General features: G+C 48.6%; 1 pseudogene; it reads right to left on the bottom strand.

Annotated features, from left to right (window-relative positions):
• Positions 1-19,154: 19,154 nt before the first annotated feature.
• Positions 19,155-19,300, bottom strand: LOC142455947 (U1 spliceosomal RNA; annotated as a pseudogene).
• Between the last annotated feature and the right edge of the window lie 634 nt (positions 19,301-19,934).

The following is a 19,934-nucleotide window of genomic DNA, read 5'->3' as shown; positions in this document are numbered from 1 at the left end:
GGCCTGTCCCATCAGTCCTCCTCAAGCAGGCAAGGTGGTGGTGGGGGAGCATGGCTTAGAACAGTGGTTCTCAAGCTGTGGGTCTCCACCCCTTTGGAGGCTGAAGGACCCCTTCACAGGGGTCACCGATTCATAGCAGTAGCAAAATTACAGTTATGAAGTAGCAACAGAACTAATTTTATGGTTGGGGTCACCACAACATGAACTGTATTAATGGGTGGCGGCACTAGGAAGGTTGAGAACTACTGGCTTAGAAAGAACCGAGCAAGCCATCCATCACTGTAAAATGAGGGGTCTACTCTTCACTTTGGGGCCATCTTGTTAGCCGAGAGACCATGTGCTCTTCCTGATTCTGTTCCTGCATCGTAGCCTTTTACTTCCAAGTGGATTCTGACCCCAAGCTGTAGTCTGCTACATCCCTAATAAACCCGGTTAATCATAAAAAACGAGAGTATGACCACCGCTTCGGCCTGCCTGTTTCAAGAATGTTGTTCAGTAACTTTAATTTTAGATGAGCAGTCCTTGCCTGCCGTGGGAGTTGGTGCTGTAATGGGGTGTGCCTCAGTTCCTCCATGTGAACTTTGAGGTGCGTCCTGAGTAGAGAGGGGTTTGCAGGTTGGAAGAGTCTCCTCCCTCCATAGAAGTGCCACCCCAGGTGTCATTCCGACCTGTAAAGCCACGCTGATTCCTGCAGGAGAGCCACCCGGAGAAGTCCCACTCTTTGGGTCCAGCCTGACCGAGGACTGACTCTCAGTGGTACCACTTGCTAAAACTTGGGCAAATCGATGATTTATCTAGCCTTAAAGATCGTGTCTCCCTATGTGTTCAGGAGGGCGGTGGGGATGAAAGGAAGGCACACAGGTGACTAGTCTGAATCCAAGACCAGGTGTTTGCAGGTGTGCTCACATTCTCTGGTTCCTTCCTCCTTCTCCTTCCCTTTCCTGGTTTTCCCTCTCAGTGTTGTTGGTTCGCTGGCTTCCCCAGCCCCTTCTCTGAAAACCGACCCTTCCTATGTGACAGATACAATGAACTTAAAAAAAATTAATTGCAGTTTCAATAAAGGTTTGTTGACACGGCAGTTTAGGTTCCCAAGCAACCATTCCAACTCATGTAGGCATGATAAACTCTTCTAAGAACTTCTGAGAAATATTCGTAGCTGGCACGACCAGGCTAGAAAGCAGTTCAGCTCGAACAACAGGACAGATTATGAAGGGCACCCATCTATAGAGTGACATTGATTAGATAAGTTCACATCCATGTGGCCCAGGAAGATGCAAGGCGTCATCACTGGTTCCCGACAGATCTCAACCCTAAACTTGAGTCTTTGGAGGCCCAGCCTCATTCTCCCTCTCTCTCTCTCTCTGTCTCTCTCTCTCTCTGTCTCTCTGTCTCTCTCTCTCTCTGTCTCTCTGTCTCTCTCTCTCTCTCTCTCTCTCTCTCTCTCTCTCTCTCACACACACACACACACACACACACACACACACACACATACACACATACATCTCATGCTGCTTTGTGTTTTTCAAGAAAAATGACATCTGGCCAGGAATCACATTGCACAATGTGGTCCTTCTTTCTTTCTCTCTGGCGGGATATGACCCGTGGCTCCTGCCTCTGAAGTGTTTGCTCTGCCATATTGCCCCCTGGACTCACTCCGAAGAAAAGGAAAAATGATGAGGGATGGGCTAGAAGCTCTGAGGAGCGCCGCCTGGCCCACGGTGGGAAGCAGAGAGAGGCTGGATTTCAAAGAAGCCCCGGGCTCCTTGTTCTTAGATTCCCAGAGCCTGGAGCCTGCACGACTGCTCTAAACACAGCCGCTGTGTGCAGTAGGAACCAGTCTCAGGGCCACACAAAGGCGACTGCTGTACTTTGGAAGAACAGTAGGCTGGATGAGCCACGGGGACTTGATGTAATATTGCTAGGCCAGTGCTTCCTGGACAGCAAGCTAAGGTGGGAGTCTTGAGGGCTTTCTAGCACCTGGAACCATCTTCCAGCCTTACGCCTGGGCCTTCAGCAGGCCCCTCAGGCCGTAACTACTGCAGATAGCGCCTACTTCGTGGCGAATCCAGCTGTCTTTTCAATCATTTCACATGCTTCCTTGATCCTAGGGGCACCCAACGTGGCTCATGACAGCTTGTGCTTTTGAGCATGTCTGATGAGCTCTTACCCAGCCGCACACTAACTTTTTAGATCCCCACAGCAATCCTATGGAGACAGCCGTCTCCTTCACTGCTTACCATTAGGAAACTGAGGCTCAAGAAGTTAAGTGATTTGCCTACAGATTTTTTTTCTTTAAAAAAAATCATTTTCTTAGAGGCTCATACAACTCCTATCACAATCCATACATACATCAATTGTGTAAAGCCCATTTGTACATTTGTTGCCCTCATCCTTCTCAAAACATTTGCTTTCCACCCAAGCCCCTGGCATCAGGTCCTTTTTTTCCCCTCCCTCCTCACTCCCCTCTCCCTCGTGAACCCTTGATAATTTATAAATTATTATTTTGTCATATCTTGCTCTGTCCCACGTCTCCCTTCCCCCATTTTTCTGTTGTATGTCCCCCAGGGAGGAGGTCACATGTAGATCCTTGAAATAGGTTCCCACTTTCCAACCCACCCTCCCTCTGCCCTCCCAGTATCACCACTCATACCACTGGTCCTGAGGGGATCATCCGCCCTGGCTTCCCTGTGTTTCCAGTTCCCATCTGTACCAGTGAACATCCTCTGGTCTAGTCAGACTTGCAAGGTAGGATTTGGATCATGACAGTGGGAGAGCGGGGAGGAAGCATTTAGGAACAAGAAGAAAGTTGTATTTTTCATCGTTGCTACATCACACCCTGACTGTCTCATCTCCTCTCCAAGACCCTTCTGTAAGGGGATGTCCAGTAGCCTACAAATGGGCTTTCGGTCTCCACTCTGCACTCCCCCGCTCATTCACTATGGTAAGATTTTTTGTTCTGATGATGCCTGATACCTGATCCCTCCAACACCTCATGATCGCACAGGCTGGTGTGCTTCTTCCATGTGGGCTTTGTTGCTTCTGAGCTACACGGCTGCTTGTTTAACTTCAAGCCTTTAAGACCCCAGACGCTATCTCTTTTGATAGCCAGGCACTATCAGCTTTCTTTGCCACATTTGCTTATGTACCCGTTTGTCCTCAGCGATCGTATCATGGAGGTGTGCACCCAATGATATGATTTTTTGTTCTTTGATGCCTGATAACTGATCCCTTTGGAATCACGTGATCACACAGGCTGGTGTTTTCTTCCATGTGGGCATTGTTGCTTCTGAGCTAGATGGCTGCTTATCTATCCTCAAGCCTTCAAGACCCCAGACGCCATACCTTTTGATAGCCGGGCACCATCAGCTTTCTTCATTACATTTGCTTGTTCACCTGCTTTGTCTTCAGCAGTTGTGTTGGGAGGGTGAGTATCATAGAATGTCAATTGAATAGAAGAAAGTATTCTTGCATTGAGGGAGTACTTGAGTAGAGGCCCAATGTCCTTCTGCCACCTTAATACTAAACCTATAAATATAGGCACATAGATCGATTTCCTCATCCTCATGTATTGCATATGTACATGTCTTTGTCTAGACCTCTATAAATGCCCTTTGCCTCCCAGCTCTTTCCTCTATTTCCCTTGACATTCCTCCTGTCCCACTATCATGCTCAGTCCCCACCTGGGTTTCAGCTATACCTCTTCATTACATTACCCTTGATCATGCCCTACCAGGCCTGCCACACCCACCTCACCACCAATTTGGATCACTTGTTGTTCCCTTGTCCCTGGGTTTGTTAACATCACTTCCTTATCCCCTACACGTCCCCCCCCCCCTATCCATTTTCCCCCTGGAACTGTCAGTCCCGTTGCTTTTCCTCCAGATTGTTCATCCAGCCTATCTTATTTAGACAGACTTGCACAGATAATAACATGCACAAAAACAAGACAGAGTAAAACAAAGCAACAGTATACAACAAAACAGCAACAACAAACCACTGACAAAGAACAAAACAAAACACAACAAGAAAGAAAAGCTTGTAGTTAGTTTAAGGATCGTTTGTTGGCCTTTAGGAGTGTTTTCCAGTCCAGTCTGTTGGGGCACCACGCCCTGGCCCCAAAGTCCACCTTCAGCATTCCCTGGGGACCTTGCCGCTCCATTCCCTTGCTGTTCCGCTGCACTCCCCCAGTGCTTTGCCTCGGTGTGGGGGATCAAGTTGGGTGCAATTCCCACACTATGTCTCTGGTGCTGTCCCCCGCAGGCCATGGGTCAGTGAGGGGCGTCATGTCTCATAGTGGGGTGGCCACGTGGTCCTCTCTGTGGACTGGCTGCTCTAATTGGGGTCATCGTCCTCAGGGCCTGGTGGGCCAGGATGTGCTCCACTCTCTCCTCCTCCCCCTTCATCTGCTCCCGTGTGCTCAGATCAGATATGACCCTCTCCTGAAGCTGCAGATACAATGCCGTCCTTTGAAATAAATTCTTCTGGGGGGGGAAGGGCAGGCATCCGCTTAGTATTTGGTACTGGGGCCAGCCTCCCAGACCTCTCCACTGGTTCCCTACTCTACTCTGGAATGTTGCATTCACACCTTGAGGCACTGGGTTGAAGTCTGGTCCCTCTTTCCCTGTGGAGATATACACAATACCCTCCCCTTGGGTGGGTTAGCGCCACATTCCCCCACTACCCACTTCTTCCTTATTTCCATCCTTTTTTTCCCTTTCCCCACCTCCTCCCCAGTTGTCTACCATGTGCATCCCTGCATACTACACAGTCCTTACCCCAAGAATGTTTGTATAGAGTAGCTTTTTCCCTATGCCCCCTTTGCATTTTTTAATGCTTACCTCAGCAGGATCATAGTGTACTTGTCCTTTTGTGCCTGACTTACCTCGCTTAGCATGATTTCTTCCAGTTCTTCCCATGCCGCTATGTGCTTCATACGTTCATCACTGCTTTTTAGTGATGCGCAGTACTCCATTGTATGTATATACCACAGCTTTTTTAATCCAATCGTCAGTTGATAGAAATTTGGTTGCTTCCAACTCCTTGCAATTGTGAACTGTGCCGCAATGAACATCGGAGCACAGATGTCTGGCCTTGGTTTGTTTCTTGCCTCTTCTGGGTATATGCCCAGTAGGGGGATTGCTGGGTCATATGGTAACTCGATTTCCATCTGTTTTAGATATCAATAGATCAATTTCCATAGTGGTCGTACATACTTACAAGTCTACCAGCAGCAGATGAGAGTTCCTGTCTCCCCACAGCCCCTCCAACACTTGTTGCTTTCTGATTTTTTAATTGGGCTACCTTTCAGGGTGTTAGGTGGCACCTCATTGTTTTTTTAATTCACATTTCTCTTATGACTAAAGATCAGGAACATTTTCTGATATGTTTGTTGGCCATTCGAATTTCTGCCCCTGTGAAACTTCTGTTCAAGTCCTTTGCCCACCTCTCAAGTGGGCAATTAGTTTTTTTCCTTTTGGAAGCTAGCAGAGTAGTGTAGATTTTTAGTAATAAGGCCTTTGTCTGATGTGTCATTGCTAAAGATGTTTTCTCAGTCCGGGACTCTCTTATTACTCTCTTGGTGAATTCCTTTGATGTACACAGGTGTTTTATCTTCAGTATATCCCATTTGTCAATTTGTGCCTCCTCTGTGTTTGTGTCCTTCCCTATTTCTGATATCCTATGTATTCCCTGTGCTAAAGTTCTCAAGTTGGTCCCAATTCCCTCATTGATGGCCCTAATAGTTTGGGGTTTAACTTTAAGGTCTGTGATCCACCTTGAGTTTATTCTTGTGCATGGAGTGAGGGTCTTGCTTCATTTTTCTGCAGGCAAATATCCATTTTTTCCAGCACCACTTGTTAAAGAGGGCATCTACTTCCCATTTAATATTTTTGGGGCCCTTATCAAAGATCAGTTGTCTGTATGCTGATGATTTTATTTCTGGGTTTTCAGTTCTTTTCCATTGGTCTGAGTACCTGTCATTGTACCAATACCATGCAGTTTTGACAACTGTGGCTGTATAGTATGTGCCAAAGTCAGGTAAAGCAAGCCCTTCCACGGTGTCCTTCTTCTTGAAGAGTTCTCTGCTAATTCTGGGCTTCTTCCCTCACTGTATGAAGTTGGTAATCAGTTTTTCCATTTCGTTGAAGAAAGATGAGGGTAATTGTATCGGGATTGCATTAAACTTATAGAGTACCTTTGGCAGAACTGACATCTTAACTATATTGAGTGTTCCAATCCACGAGCATATTCTTCCATTTGTTAAGGTCACTCTTGGTTTCTTCTAATAGTGTTCTATAGTTTTCCCTGTGTAGATCTTTTGTTTTTTCAGTCAGGTGTATCCCTAGATATTTCAATTTGTATTTGGCTATTGTAAAGGGTACCACCTTTTTTAATCTCCTCTTCTGTGGTTTTATCCGATGTGTATAACAGTCTGACGGACTTCTGTTTGTTGATCTTGTATCCTGCCACTCTGCCAAACTCCTCTATTGCTTCCAGTACTCCCCTTGTGGAACTTTTGAGATTTTCCATATATAAAATCATATCATCTGCAAATAATGATAGTTTCACCTCTTCCTTCCCCAGACGAATACCTGTGATGTCTCTTCTTTGCCTTATGCAGTTAGCTAAAACCTCCAGCACAGTATTAAATAAGAGTGGGGACAAGGGGCATCCTTGTCTGGTCCCCTTTTTCAGTGGGATTGTGTTAGTCTTTTCTCAATTGACTACCACGTTTTGCCTATGGATTTAAGCCTAAAATCCCTTGATCTCTATGGAGGAGGCAGTCCTGGCTTCTCTCCTGACACACATCATCAGAGCCCCTGAAGGACACAAACTGAGGTTGACTGTGAAGGACAAATGGGGCTCTGGTCCACAAAGTGTCAACACAAGCCTCTCTCTCTCCCGCCAGGCATCTGCCAACATACCACCTGTCATCTCATGGTTGCTGGAAGCCCGCTTGTGCTCTTCAGGCCGCTCACTCAAGGTGGCAGGCGAGTGCACCTCTCTACATCATCATGCTAAGCAACTGGAAGTGTTTGAATGGGATGTCATCTTGCCAAGTTCCCCCTACCCCTACCCCACCCCCACCTGCTTTTAATGTTAAAAATCACCCTATAAACAAACATTTTCAAGCAAGTACTTCATTTGTTCTTGTATCCCCAGGGTGTGACCCCAATTAGAACGTTCAGTCCAAGTTCGCTTAAAAATTAAGTGAGCGTCTCCTGTGTGGCAGGCGTCCTGCAAGGGTGGAGAGGAAAAGAGCTGAATAAAGTACAGGACCTTCCCAAGCTCAGGAGCCCGGCATTTAGATGAGAGAAGAAGACACATTTGCACATGGAAAGACTGTTTGGAGGGCAAGACGCCCAAAGGTGGGGATACATTGATGTCTGGAAATTCGGAAGATGGGAAGATCTCTGGGGTCAATAGATGTCTTGGGAAGGTGAATGTGAGGGACAGGAAGTACGGGGTCAGTACAATGCGTGTGTGCCAGGGTCCAAGCCCAAGGAAGGCTTTCATGATACTTAGAATTCTCTACTAAAGGAGTCGGGGGCTTGGGTACTTTGGATCTCCCCATCACTGCCAGCATTTCAAGAGACTAGATGTCAGGAAGGGACGTGGGGGTGGGGGGTGGTATTCATGGATCATCGTCTTACCTAGTTGAAGACTGAGTCCGAGGACCTTTCCAGAAGAAGTCATTGTTTAAAACCCAAACTCCAAACCAAAAGGTCTCACCAAAATAAACCAAGGGGTTATTCTAGAAAGAGAGAATTCTCTTATGCTCATCTCGATGCTCCCTTGTGTCACCATTCTAAAATGCCCTGTTCCAGATGGGACTTGCACAAAGGAAGGGGACCCTAATCTCAAAGGATGGTGTATTTTACAGACACATAGGCTCTGGTGACCGGGAGCGGGATGTGTGCTCCACATTCCGGATGTTGGAGCCCTCTGCAGAGCCAAAGGGGCCTGCGGTTTCAAAAGTAGTGACTGTGTTTGAGTGCTAATTAACAGGTTGGATGTTTGAATTTATTAAAGGCATCTCAGAAGAAAGGCCTGCCAATCTACTTGCAAACCAACCAACCAGCCAGCCAACCAGCCAACCAAACAACCAACCAACCAACCAACCAGCCAACCAGCCAGCCAGTCACCCAACCAACCACCCAACTACCCAACCACCCAACCAGCCAATCAGCCAACCAGCCAACCAACCAACCACCCAACTACCCAACCACCCAACCAGCCAATCAGCCAACCAGCCAACCAACCAACCACCCAACCCACCAACCCAACCACCCAACCAACTAACCACCTAACCACCCACCCAACCAGCCAACCAACCAGCTAACTAACCAATTAACCAGCTAACTAGCCAACCAACCAGTCATTTAAAACGTACTAGAGCACAGCTCGGCTCAGACTGATGATTTTGAAATAACTTGATCACAACTGGCATGGTGGTGCTTCACTGGATATGTTCAATTCCACAGAGTTGCCATCCTGTAGGGTATGGGCAAAAATGACAACAGAATGTGGGCACTGAGCCAGGTGAGCGTGGGCTCCTGGCTGCTCATAGGTCCCTGGAGGCCTCTGTACATCATGTTGGGGGCAGGTGGCAAGGAATGGCATGTCTTTCAAGGCCACTGTGCTGGGCAGTGAAGACCACTCTCCTCATGGTTCCCTTAACCATCCTCTCCTGTACCTCGCCCAGAGTAAATGGCACTAACCCGTGTGCCTGCTTCCTTCCACTGCGATAACAAGCAAAACTCACTGCCCCGGAGTCGATTTGGACTCACATAGCCATCCGTTTTCAGGTAAGGGAGCAGTTTCTGAAAGGCGAGGGCCATCTGCGCCAGGTTACTGATCATAAAATTATCTTGAAAATTCTGTATTCGGTAGTCTCTATGCCTCTTCTAAAATCTCCAAATCTTTGTAAGTAAATAGCCTGCTTTTGAGAAAAGGGGCGTGCCGCTGAAAAGAAGCACTGTTGGAGGTGGGGTGAAGCTAGACAGAGTTGAGTGAAAATACAGCCGCTGAGATGTGCAGGGGCATAGGAGACGAGGAAATCATCTTGCTTGTGGGGAAATTGCAAAAGAGGTCACATGTGAATGTGCCAGCGGAACCCCTGGGGGACTCCTCGTACAGATTTGTACAGGATCTGGAAGAATGAACTCAACACCTATCCGTCTGTCCTTCCCGTCTTCCCTTCCTCCCTCCATTCATTCATCTACCATCCATTCAAATGTCCAACTATCCTTCCACTCTTCCTTCCATTCGCTGATACCTAGGGATTAAGTTTCCAGTCCCTCACCAGGCACGTTGACATGCATTTCTCTCATAATTATAGTAACTCCATGGGACAGGAATTCTTCCATTTGCCTTGCCAACATGTCTTGCCTCTCTCTTTCTCCATTCCAAGCCACTACCACTGGAGTGAGCTAAGATAGATTAGAACACTATTTTTTTTTTCAATGACCAACTTTACATGTTAAAAGCATCCCTGGTGGGATAGTGGATTCCACTTGGCTGCTATTGGCCAAGTCAGCAGTTTGAAATTACTCCTCAGGGGCCATTAGGAGTTGAACTCAACCCTCAGGCATGAATTTTGAACTTCATATGTTATTGAAATGGGCAACACACTGTTTCTTAATCACCACTGCGTTTCTTTTCAATTTCTTAACCTTTGCCTGCATTATACCCCGTTTAAGATGTCATCTCCGCACAACACAAATGTATTAATTTGGACTGAACTGCAAACGTGCTGTAAACCCTTCTTCCGTTAGGAGGGACACAGGATAGCAGTTTCGCAGATTATCTAGTACTTTCTAGAACCGAGAGGTTCAATAACTATAGAGGCTCAAACTTGGCCCATGGGGCAGGGAGCTAGCTGTAGCCAGTTGGTACTGTTGGTGTGGCAGGGACCCCGTTCCCAGGTTTAGTCTTGTGTTCAGGCACCTGCACCTCCTACCTGCTAGCCCACAGTCTCCAGCTGTAACCCCAGCCACCAGACTAGAGAGTTTGAGCTTGCGTCATTCCACTGTGTAAATGGTCTGTATTACTATGAAGAAATAAATGTACCTGGTACAGATAAGAGCTGGAAGCACGGGGAATCCCGGACAAGTAAACCCCTCAGGACCAATAATAAGAGTAGTGACACCAGGAGGGTGAGGGGAAGGTAGGGGGAGAAAGGGAGAACCGATCACTATGATCTACATAGAACACCTTCCCAGGGGGATGAACAACAGAAAAGTGTGTGAAGGGAGACGTCGCTCAGTGTAAGACATGAAAAATAATAATTTATAAATTATCAAGGGTTCGTGGGGGAGGGGCGGTGGGGGGGGCGAGGAGGGAAAATATGAGGAAATGATACCAAAGGCTCAAGTAGAAAGAAAATGTTTTAAAAATGATGATGGCAACAAATGTACAAATGTGCTTGACACAATGGATGTATGGATTGTGATAAGAGCTGTGTGAGCCCCCAATAAAATTATTTTTTTTAAAGAAAGAAATAGATGTACTAGGTATCTTTCCCCTGCCCATTGCTTAAGTCCTTCCCCCACGTTGTTGCTAATCTAACCCCCATCCTGAGCCTTACGAATGAACCCCTGACTCTCGTTGCGTCCCACAGTCAGCCTCATCTCTCAGATGCTGGGGTTCACCTTGATTTTCTGTCTTCATTAACCAGCGGGGAACACGCCTCATTGTTCTTAGGGGGGCGGGAATCCAGGCACTGGTAGCAGTCTCCCCAGTGGGGTTTCATTTATGTTTTCCCACACCTCATTCTGTAAATCAGAGTCGAGGTTTTGCAGGTGTGACTCCACAGCACACTTGTCTTCAACAGGTGGAAGCTCAGGGCAAATGCAATTAGCAAGGAGATAAAGACCCAAGGAGAGAGGAGAGAGGAGGTAAGGACCAGGCTTGGGTTTTGAGCAAGAGATGGCTAGAAAGTCAGATTAAATGAGGTTGAGGACAGGCTCCAAAAGGATAATTTTAGTCCCTGTCGGAATGCTCTCTCAAAATACCCTGGCATTAAAACAACCGTGTGAAGCAGTGACTACCTAGCATTGAAGAAGGAGCCCTGGTGGTGTCATGGTGATGTGTTGGGCTCCTAAGTGCAAGGTCAGCAGTTCGAAAACACCAGCCACTCTGCAGGAGAAAGATGAGGCATTCTACTCCTGTAAAGAGTTACTGTCTTAGAAACTCTAAGAGGCAGCTCTACCCTGCCCTGTAGGGTCGATGTCAGTGGGTCTGTGTTTGCTCTGAAGGAAAGCTCTGCTCCGCTCTCCGAACAAGCTGTATGTCTGCGACCCGGACACCAAGGCTTTCCTCTGGCTTCTCCTCCCACTCACTGTGTGATCCGAGTCTCTAATCACTGTATGACCGGAGTCTCTACTCACTGTACGATCGGAGTCTCCCCTCACTGTGTGATGGAGTCTCCCCTCACTGTGTGATCCAAGTCTCCACTCACTGTGTGATGGAGTCTCCCCTCACTGTGTGATCCGAGTCTCCCCTCACTGAGTGATCCGAGTCTCCCCTCACTGTGTGATCCGAGTCTCCCCTCACTGTGTGATGGAGTCTCCCCTCACGGTGTGATGGAGTGTCCCCTCACTGTGTGATTGGAGTCTCCCCTCACTGTGTGATCCGAGTCTCCCCTCACTGTGTGATGGAGTCTCCCCTCACTGTGTGATCCGAGTCTCCACTTCAACTCTCGGAATCTGTTTTGTCCTCTGTGAAATGGAGATGGTAACAGCTGAGAGAATTCAGTCAAATTACACAGACTGTCGATCGAGTGGCCATGGAGTTGTTAGTACTGACTCACGGTGCCCCTAGTGTGTCAGCCCAGAACTCCGCTTCACCAGGTTTCCAATGGCTGATTGGAAAATCCAGGGCCCGGCCTTTCTTCCAAGGCACAGTTAGGTGAACAGTAGAGTGCCTTGGCTGTGGGCATCCCCGGGGAGCCAGTGCTTACCGTACACAGTTGAGAACGTGTGGAGCCCACTGGGCTCTGACGAAGAAGGCTGGACCAGACACTGCACAGCAGAACGGCGCCCACCTCCTGGCACGACAACTGGCAGACTGACTACAAAGAAACTGCACTTTTACATGCGGACTGTGGCCCCCACCCCCACCCCCTTCAGACGTGTGCAAGCAGGGTCTGGGGGGTCTGGGGTAGTGGTGCCCCTGGTACCCCACGCAGAGGTGCTGATCTGTGGGACCGCTGGGAGCCCCCAAGCCCCGGCCTTCCTCAGTCAAAGAGAGACCAATCTTACCCCTTGTTAGGTAGTAACTTTGAATGTAAATAGCCCCTTTCCTGCCCTTCTCTCTAGACACCAGCATCATTTCCTTCCTTTCTGGGGCTCCCCCCACCCCATGGCTGCTAATTGGGGCACGTAGTAGGCTCTCAATAAATATTTGCCGACGGCACGACCGGATGGTAATCCAACACTAACCCCACTCTGCAGCTCCCCACCCGCAGGAAGAAAGACAAGATGTCCATTTGCGGCTCGGCCACGTTCAGGCAGGCTTGCACACTGCTGCCAAGCCCTGCCATCTGCCACCTCCGCGGTGCAGGTGCCGGGCAGCCTGGGCACCCACAAAGCCGGGCCGCGGGCACAAAGGCCCGATGTGCACTGATAATTGCCGAGCGCACAGCCGCCCGGCCGGCCATCGCGGGGCCGCAGAGATTTGCATACAGATGGCGGGTCGCGGCGCTGGGCCGCCCGCCGCCGCCCAAGCCGGGCTAGACCCGCCCGCAGCCCCTTCCCTTTAGAAGTGCGTGTGGCTTTGACTGCAACCGAGAGAGAGGCCTCATTCTGCCTGCCCTGAATAGTCAGTCATTCAAGGGGCTGCTTTGAAATGTGAAGAGAGAGAGAGACAGACAGACAGGGAGAAGAGAGGGAGACAGAGCTAGGAGAGAGAGAGACAGACAGACAGACAGACAGACACACAGACACTTGGGGTGGGGTGGGGGTTGTGCGGGAAGCACATTCTTTGTGAGATAGGGGGTCTTGGGAAGGGAGCCAGGGCCTTCAAGAATTCGAAGGAGCCCCCAGGAACGAGAGGACAGTCTCTGCGGAGATTCTGACCCTCCGGCGTGGCATCTGCTGCCTCTTGTCCCTGTCACAGGCGGCGTCAAGGGCCGCCCAGCATCTCAGGAGCACAGGAAGCAGGCAGGGACTGGACTGGACGGGATGGGGGAGGACGGTTAGGGCAAGAAAAGGCGTGCTATCATTTTGAAATGTTAAAGACCAACTGCAGCTGTTTGGGAACTTTACAAGTAAGGCGCCCATCCCCCACAAAACACCAAATCTCTGTAAGGACTGAAGACAAACTAAAGGTTACGCAGGGAGAACTGTCCTTCCGGGAAGATCTTGAACCACGGGAAAACGGTCCCTGGGTAATGCCAGTCATTTGCTCTTTGTGTTTCTCCATCTCACTGGCTTTGAAAGCAGCCCTTGGAGTGAGGGCCAGACACCCGGGAGGGCCAGAGAGTTGTCCTCCAGAAACAGGGCAGGTGTTGGTGCACAGGCGGTGGCTGGAGCCAGCCCCTTGCTCTGTGACAACCAGCCCAGGGCCTTCGCTCTGTGTTTACCAATGTCCCTCACCCTCCGCCAACCTCTTTTCAGCTCCCCCCCACACCCCACCCCACCAGCTTCAGTGAATGACCAATAAGGTTAAGAAAAAGAAAAGAGTTACTGAACTAGGGCTGCCTCCCTTGTCCAAACAGAATGAAAGGGACTTAGAATGGCAATTGAGGGCAGGGAGTCCTCGGGGTCCTAACTGGGATTTTAAACCCTGCTGCTTCTGGGCCAAGCACTCCAGGAGAAATGTGCAGTCAGCCTCCTCCATTTCCTCCACACCTCCTCCCCTTGCCTTACTTTCTTGTCCAAGAGGAGCCCTGGGGCGTGGTGGTTACACCTGGAACTGCGATCTGCATGGACCCTAGTTTGAAACTATTGGAGGCTCCTCCAGAGAGAGGCCAGGCTTTTTCCGCCCATGCAGAGTTACCGTCCTGGAAACGCCCCAGGGCAGTTCTACCATGTCCATTGGGATGTCGTGCTCGGTGGCAGTGCGTTTGGTTTTGCTGTTTGCTCCCCCAGTTGGTCAGGCAGGCCCCCTACTACCTGGTGTTCTTGTTCTCCTGTTAGTAGAGCCCTGCCCCCTCTCCATCTGCATCTCGCTTCTCCGCCAACACTGTCTGGCATGCCTGTAGTCCGTCTCCTTTCCTCCCCTCCTGGTCAAGACTCCATCCCACTTTCCCCACTGGGGCCACAAAGCTGTTTCCACAGCAGCTTTGTTTGGTTATCACTATGGATTCGCTCTCTTTCTTAAACGTGTCCAACCACACGACTTTGTCACCGAAAGGCACGTGACCCGGAAAGGTTCCGTGCCTTCGACTTCCATAGCTGTCTCTCTCTCATTGCCCCCTGTACCTTACACCCAGTGAAGGAAGGGATTCTAGAGGCTGGAGGCTAAGCTATTTTTTGCCCCTGCCTCTTTGCTCACACACGTAGCTCCACTTCTAGCCCCGGCCTTCTCTTACGATCAAGAGGCAGCTCCTCCCCTCCCCTTACCCACCCTCCTTTGCCCCTTCAGTGGAACCAAGGCATATGCTCGTGGGGCATGAAGCCCTGTGTCAGGTGCTGAAGACAAAGGGGTCCAATGAGGACCACTTTTGTGTCCTTCATTATGTCCCCCACGGAGGATAAGGCCGGTTCTTGGGCGACGCAAATGGTTTACACGCAACGACTAATCTAAAGGTTGGTGATCCAAACCACCTGGCTGGCCATCTGCCTCTAAAAGACCCCAGCAAGAAGGGAGGTCACTGTCGCACGTGTGGCGGTCATGGGTTGGAAACCGCTCCAGGACAGCTGCGATTAGTAGAAGCTACGTAGGGCCGTTCCCAGGGGCCCCTGCCTTGGTTTCTTATAGTCTCCATTCCCAAGGCAAGGCAACATCGCTCCTCATCTGTTTTCTTATCAGAGGCGGATATGAACTCAACACTAATGAGCTGCCTAACGGAAGGAGCTTCCTCAGGCTCTTTATCCTGCTTGTCGTGCCTGAAACGATGCCAAGAACTTTGGGAAGTCACTCACTGAGGACAGGAATTACGGATGATTTACCCCAGACCTGAGCATCGTTTTTGTGATTCCTCCGCCCCCCCCACCCACCCTTTTCCATTTCACCATTTAGAAAGTCAGGGGAAAACTCACTTTATTAGTACTTTCTGAACTTTTTTGTTGTGATTGGAGTGAAAGTTTACAGAGCCAATTGGTTATCCTTCAGTAATTCATGCACATTTTGATTCTTGAGGGTGATTGCAGTCCTGGTGGTAACAGCACTGTGCATACTTCCTCCCTGTGTCCATGTGGTCTTCTTGCCGACTGCTCGGAGCTACCCTTGCGATCTGGCATGACTGAGTGTGGTAAGGAGTATAGACCTCCTTGGTGTTATAGGCCAGTCGATCGTTTGGCTGAAAGCTGAGCCGCAGGGTTAGTTCAATTCCCTGTGCGAAGAGTGACAAGAGGCCAGAGCCTTGGGGGTTTGTTCTCCCAGTCTCTGTCAGACCAGAAGCCTGGTCTTTTTATAATTTTGTGTTTTGTTCCATATCCCCCTCCCCCCTCTCCACTGTATTCAGAGCCTTGTTTAGGATTTCCTGCCGACTGATCAGCAGGTCATAGCTGGGCACCACTTCGTTCTTTAGGTTTCAGGGTTGTGGAAGCTGAGGTTTGCATGTGCTGTAATTCTGTGTCCTTTTTGTTTTCTTCTTTCTTCTTTGCTTGGGATGGGGAGAGAGAGCTGTACCTCACCTGGTTACTCACAGCCTTTGACGATCCGGGTCACTCCTCACAAAGTGAGGTATAAAAGCATGGTCTTTGTGGTCCGTAGCACCCCAGTTGATCTTGGCGCTGGACTGCTAGGCCCAGAAACACTTTTCTTCCAAAGGATTGGCGGTGGCTAAGAGGTCTTCTATAATTTCGCCCCTGCAGAGATAACTTTAGATGCTGTGTTTAATTCATTCAACAACTATGTAAATTGAGTGCACGAACCTCTAGGGTATTTATGGGCTGATATTTATGAAATTAACTCTGAAATGTTAAGATTTTTATTTGTAACTATAGAATAGTATGACTGATATCACACACAAGTCAAGTTTTGCTAAAGATCATCCAACAGCAGTCGCAAGCTGTGCATTGGCAGCAAGCTGCCAGAGGTACAGGTTTGATCCTGAAGAGGACCTGGAACAAGGGGCCTCCTTGCTGATGTCAGATGGATCTTGGCTGAAAGCAGGGAAAACCAGAAAGGTGTTTACTTGTGTTTTACTTACTTGTGTTTGTTTACTATGCAAAGGCATTAGACTCTGCCTGGACCATAACATCCATTCTATGATGAAAAATGCAGTGTCAGGATAGGAGGAAGACGTATGAATAGCCAGTGATATGCAGATGACAGAATCTTGCTCTCTGAAAGTGAGTAGGACTTGCATCTTTCAGTCTGATTACAACTCAATGTAATGAAACCCAAATCCTCGCAACTGGGTCCATCAGTGACATCATGATAAGCAGAGAAAAGACGGAAGTTGTCAGGGGTTTTATCTTGCTCGGATCCACAGCCACTGCCCATGGAAACAGCGGTCCAGAGATTAAAAGACATATTTCATTGAGTAAATCTGCTATGCAAAGTCTTTTTCAAATGTTGAGAAGCAAGGATGCTACTTTCAGGACTAAGGTGCACCTGACCCTAGCCACGGTATTCTCAATCACCTCCTATGCATGTAAAAGTTGGACACCGATGAAGGAAGACTGAGGAAGAATCGATGCCTTTGAAGTATAGTGCTTGCCATGGATATTGAACGTACCGTGGACTCCCCAAAGAACAAACAGTTCTGTCTTGGAAGAGGTGCAGCCAAAAAGCTCCGTAGAAGCAAAGCTGGTGACACTCTGCTTTAGACACGTGGTCCGGAGTGACTAGTCCCTGGGAAAGGACATCATGCTTGGTAAAGTAGAGGGACAGCAAACAGGAGGAAGGCCCTGGACAAGATGGATGGAGACAGTGGCTACAACCATGGGCTCAAACATTAGAACAATGAAGAGGCTGATGCTGGAGCAGGCCATGTGTCTGGACCAGGCAGTGTTTCTTTCCATTGTGCTATGGGTTGCTGAGTGTCACAACTGATGACACGTAACAACAGCCACAACTTCGGTCACTTTCTCTGCTGGCCTCCATCCCTGCCTTTTATACTCACTGCAAGTCTTGCGTGGCCTTTGGCCAATCGGAATGCGATCTGGCCTAATCAAAGCCAGAAAGATGTACTAGAGCGAAATAAACATGTACACAGAGGAGAAGGCAGTCACAGGGAACAGCAGCTCCAGGTGAAGTTCTTTCTTTTGCTGCAGAATCTGGGTGGCCTTTGGTAAAAGGAAGGAGCCCAGGGCACATAATGGATTATCAGAAGGTGAGCAGTTTGAAACCACCAGGTGCCCCATGGAAGAAAGATGAGGTTTTCAACTCCTATACAACCCCAAAGGAGCAGTTCTGTCTGCACAGTACGGTTGCTGTCAGTGGCAATTGGCTGGATAGCAGTGGGGCTTTCTTTTGTTTATGGTCAAAAGAGCCCTGGTGTCACAGTGCCTTAAGCAGCAGGCTGCTACCTGCAGGTTGACAGTTCCAACCTATGAGCCAATCAGTAGGAGAAAGATGAGACTGAGACCATAAAGCTTGATAGTCTCAAAACGCCCGTGGAACCAACCATTCTCCTTGGCCCTACTTGCTATGAATTAGAATCTACTGTATGGCAATGGATTTGAAAAATGATGGTTTTCCTCTGGCTTTGTGCTTATGCTTTCATAACCTATTCCTGTTTTGTTGTTGACTGCTATTGAGACAGCCCTGGAATTCACAATGATCCCATGAACCGCGAGCAAAGGAATCTGACAGTGAGATGCATAAGGTTCTCATTGGCTACTTTTCTGAAGGAGATGATACAGCTTTTTGTCTGAGTCTGGAACCCGCTCAGCATCATTTAAGTTAGAACTTAAATTCTGAGTACAGTGGCTCTCGGCCCTCTGAAAGATTTAATAAATGCTCTCTATTCATGATCTTTGAGATTTGGGGACTCTCTAATCTCCTAAACAATCTCCACTGACAGACAGGTGTTGACTGTCCAGGAGCTGCATTTAGCTGGAAGTCAGACCCAGCCCTCTTACCTGCTCCTGAACCATCACTGCCGTCAACCTAGAGAGCTGAGTCTACAGTAGCTGGATGTGGAGAGGAGGATCAACGCGTCCTTAGTGTTAGGAAACAAGCTATAGGTCAGGGATCTTCAAAGAGCTGGTGGAACAACTTCCATGCTCTTCCCATTCCATTTTTCCATGAGCTTTTTGAAGCTCCCTTGTATTGTAGATGAGGCGCCCTGGGATGTAGTAGCTACATGTTGGGCTGTGACCCACGTGGTCAGCAGTTCTAAACCACCAGCAGGTCTTGGGGAGAAAGACTGGGCTTTCTACTCCTGTAAACAGTTACAGCCTCTGAAACCCGCAGGGGGTAGCTCTGAGTCAGCATGGACTCAACGGCAGTGAGTGAGTGCATTGTAGATGATTTCCAAGTGTTCCTGTTAATGTAATCTCATTTCTAAACTACCTTTGCATAATTTTTTTGAAAGACAATGTGGCAAATGCGGTAGTTATTTAATTGTCAATTTAAGGATTAAGCCTGTAGGGGTGGAGTCTAGCCTGTCAATCAGGTCATAGCCAATGAGGCGTCTGTGTGGGCATAGCCTTCCCCTAAGGATTCTGGAAATTCTGGCAGTTTCCTCCTTGGAGGTGGGTGACTCTCTGCTCACACCCTGGGAGACATAGCAGCTGACAAGACACATGGACCCAGCCTGATGCAGCCCTGGGTGCTGGAGAAGCCATGCAGAGACCCCTGACAGTGCGGAGAGGTTTCCAATGCCACTGGATCCAGCCTTTCTACCCACTGGCCTGTGATCTTCCACATTTGGTATCATTGCATGTGTTTTGTGAGTCTGAAGAGGACTTTATAGATTGGTATTGGACATATGGGCTAATATCAGACTTATGGACTTGATCTGGACCGGGATGGGATGTTTTCTCAATGTTCAATTGCTCTCGTATATAAATCTCTTTCTTTTTTTTTATTTTTTGTCCCCCACTACCACAAATTATGCAGTCGAGTTTCCCACATTTGGGGAAATCGCAGGGGTCAGCACACCCGGAGTGCAATGGGTGAGCCTCGCCCTGGGAAAACCACCTTCGTGATCATGGTATCTCCCCTGCCAGGTAAGTATATAAATCTCTTTCTTACACTATATGTGTGTCCATGGAGTTGTTTCTCTAGTCTACCCAGACTCACACACAAGGGCAAAGGGTTAACATCAGAGAAACGATGACAACTCTATTTCCAAGTATGTGATGGAGGCCAGGTCCTTAAGATTGTGTCCTTTTTCTTTACGCTAGGGTCAGAATTGGCTTGATGGAGTTTCAAGATAGGAACCCATACTTTCTAGGCTTTTAAAATGGTTGTGTAAAATACTGTATACCCAATGCAGTGTCCAACAAATAAAATACATCCTTCGATTGAATCAATTCTGACTGATACAGACCCTATTGGACAGAGTAGAACTGCCCCTGTGGATTTTCTGAGTGTCGATCTTTTGTTGTTGTTAGGTACTGCTGAGCTGGTTCGGACTCATGGCAACCCTGGGTACGAGAGAAGAAAACCTGCCCGGTCCTGTACCATCCTCACAATGGTCGTTAGGTCACTGTGTTAATCCATCTGCTGTCCTTCTACCTTACCGAGCATGATGTCCTGCTGTCTCTTGACAGCCTGTCCCAAGGATGTGTCAATCTGGACAAGGGTGGAAAGCCTCCTTGGAGTACTGTTGGTTTTGAACTGCTGACTCTGTGAGTAGCAGCCCAACT

Source organism: Tenrec ecaudatus, chromosome 8 (genome assembly GCF_050624435.1).
Source record: "Tenrec ecaudatus isolate mTenEca1 chromosome 8, mTenEca1.hap1, whole genome shotgun sequence".
Lineage (NCBI taxonomy): Eukaryota > Metazoa > Chordata > Mammalia > Afrosoricida > Tenrecidae > Tenrec > Tenrec ecaudatus.
This window is presented reverse-complemented; position numbering and strand designations above follow the sequence as displayed.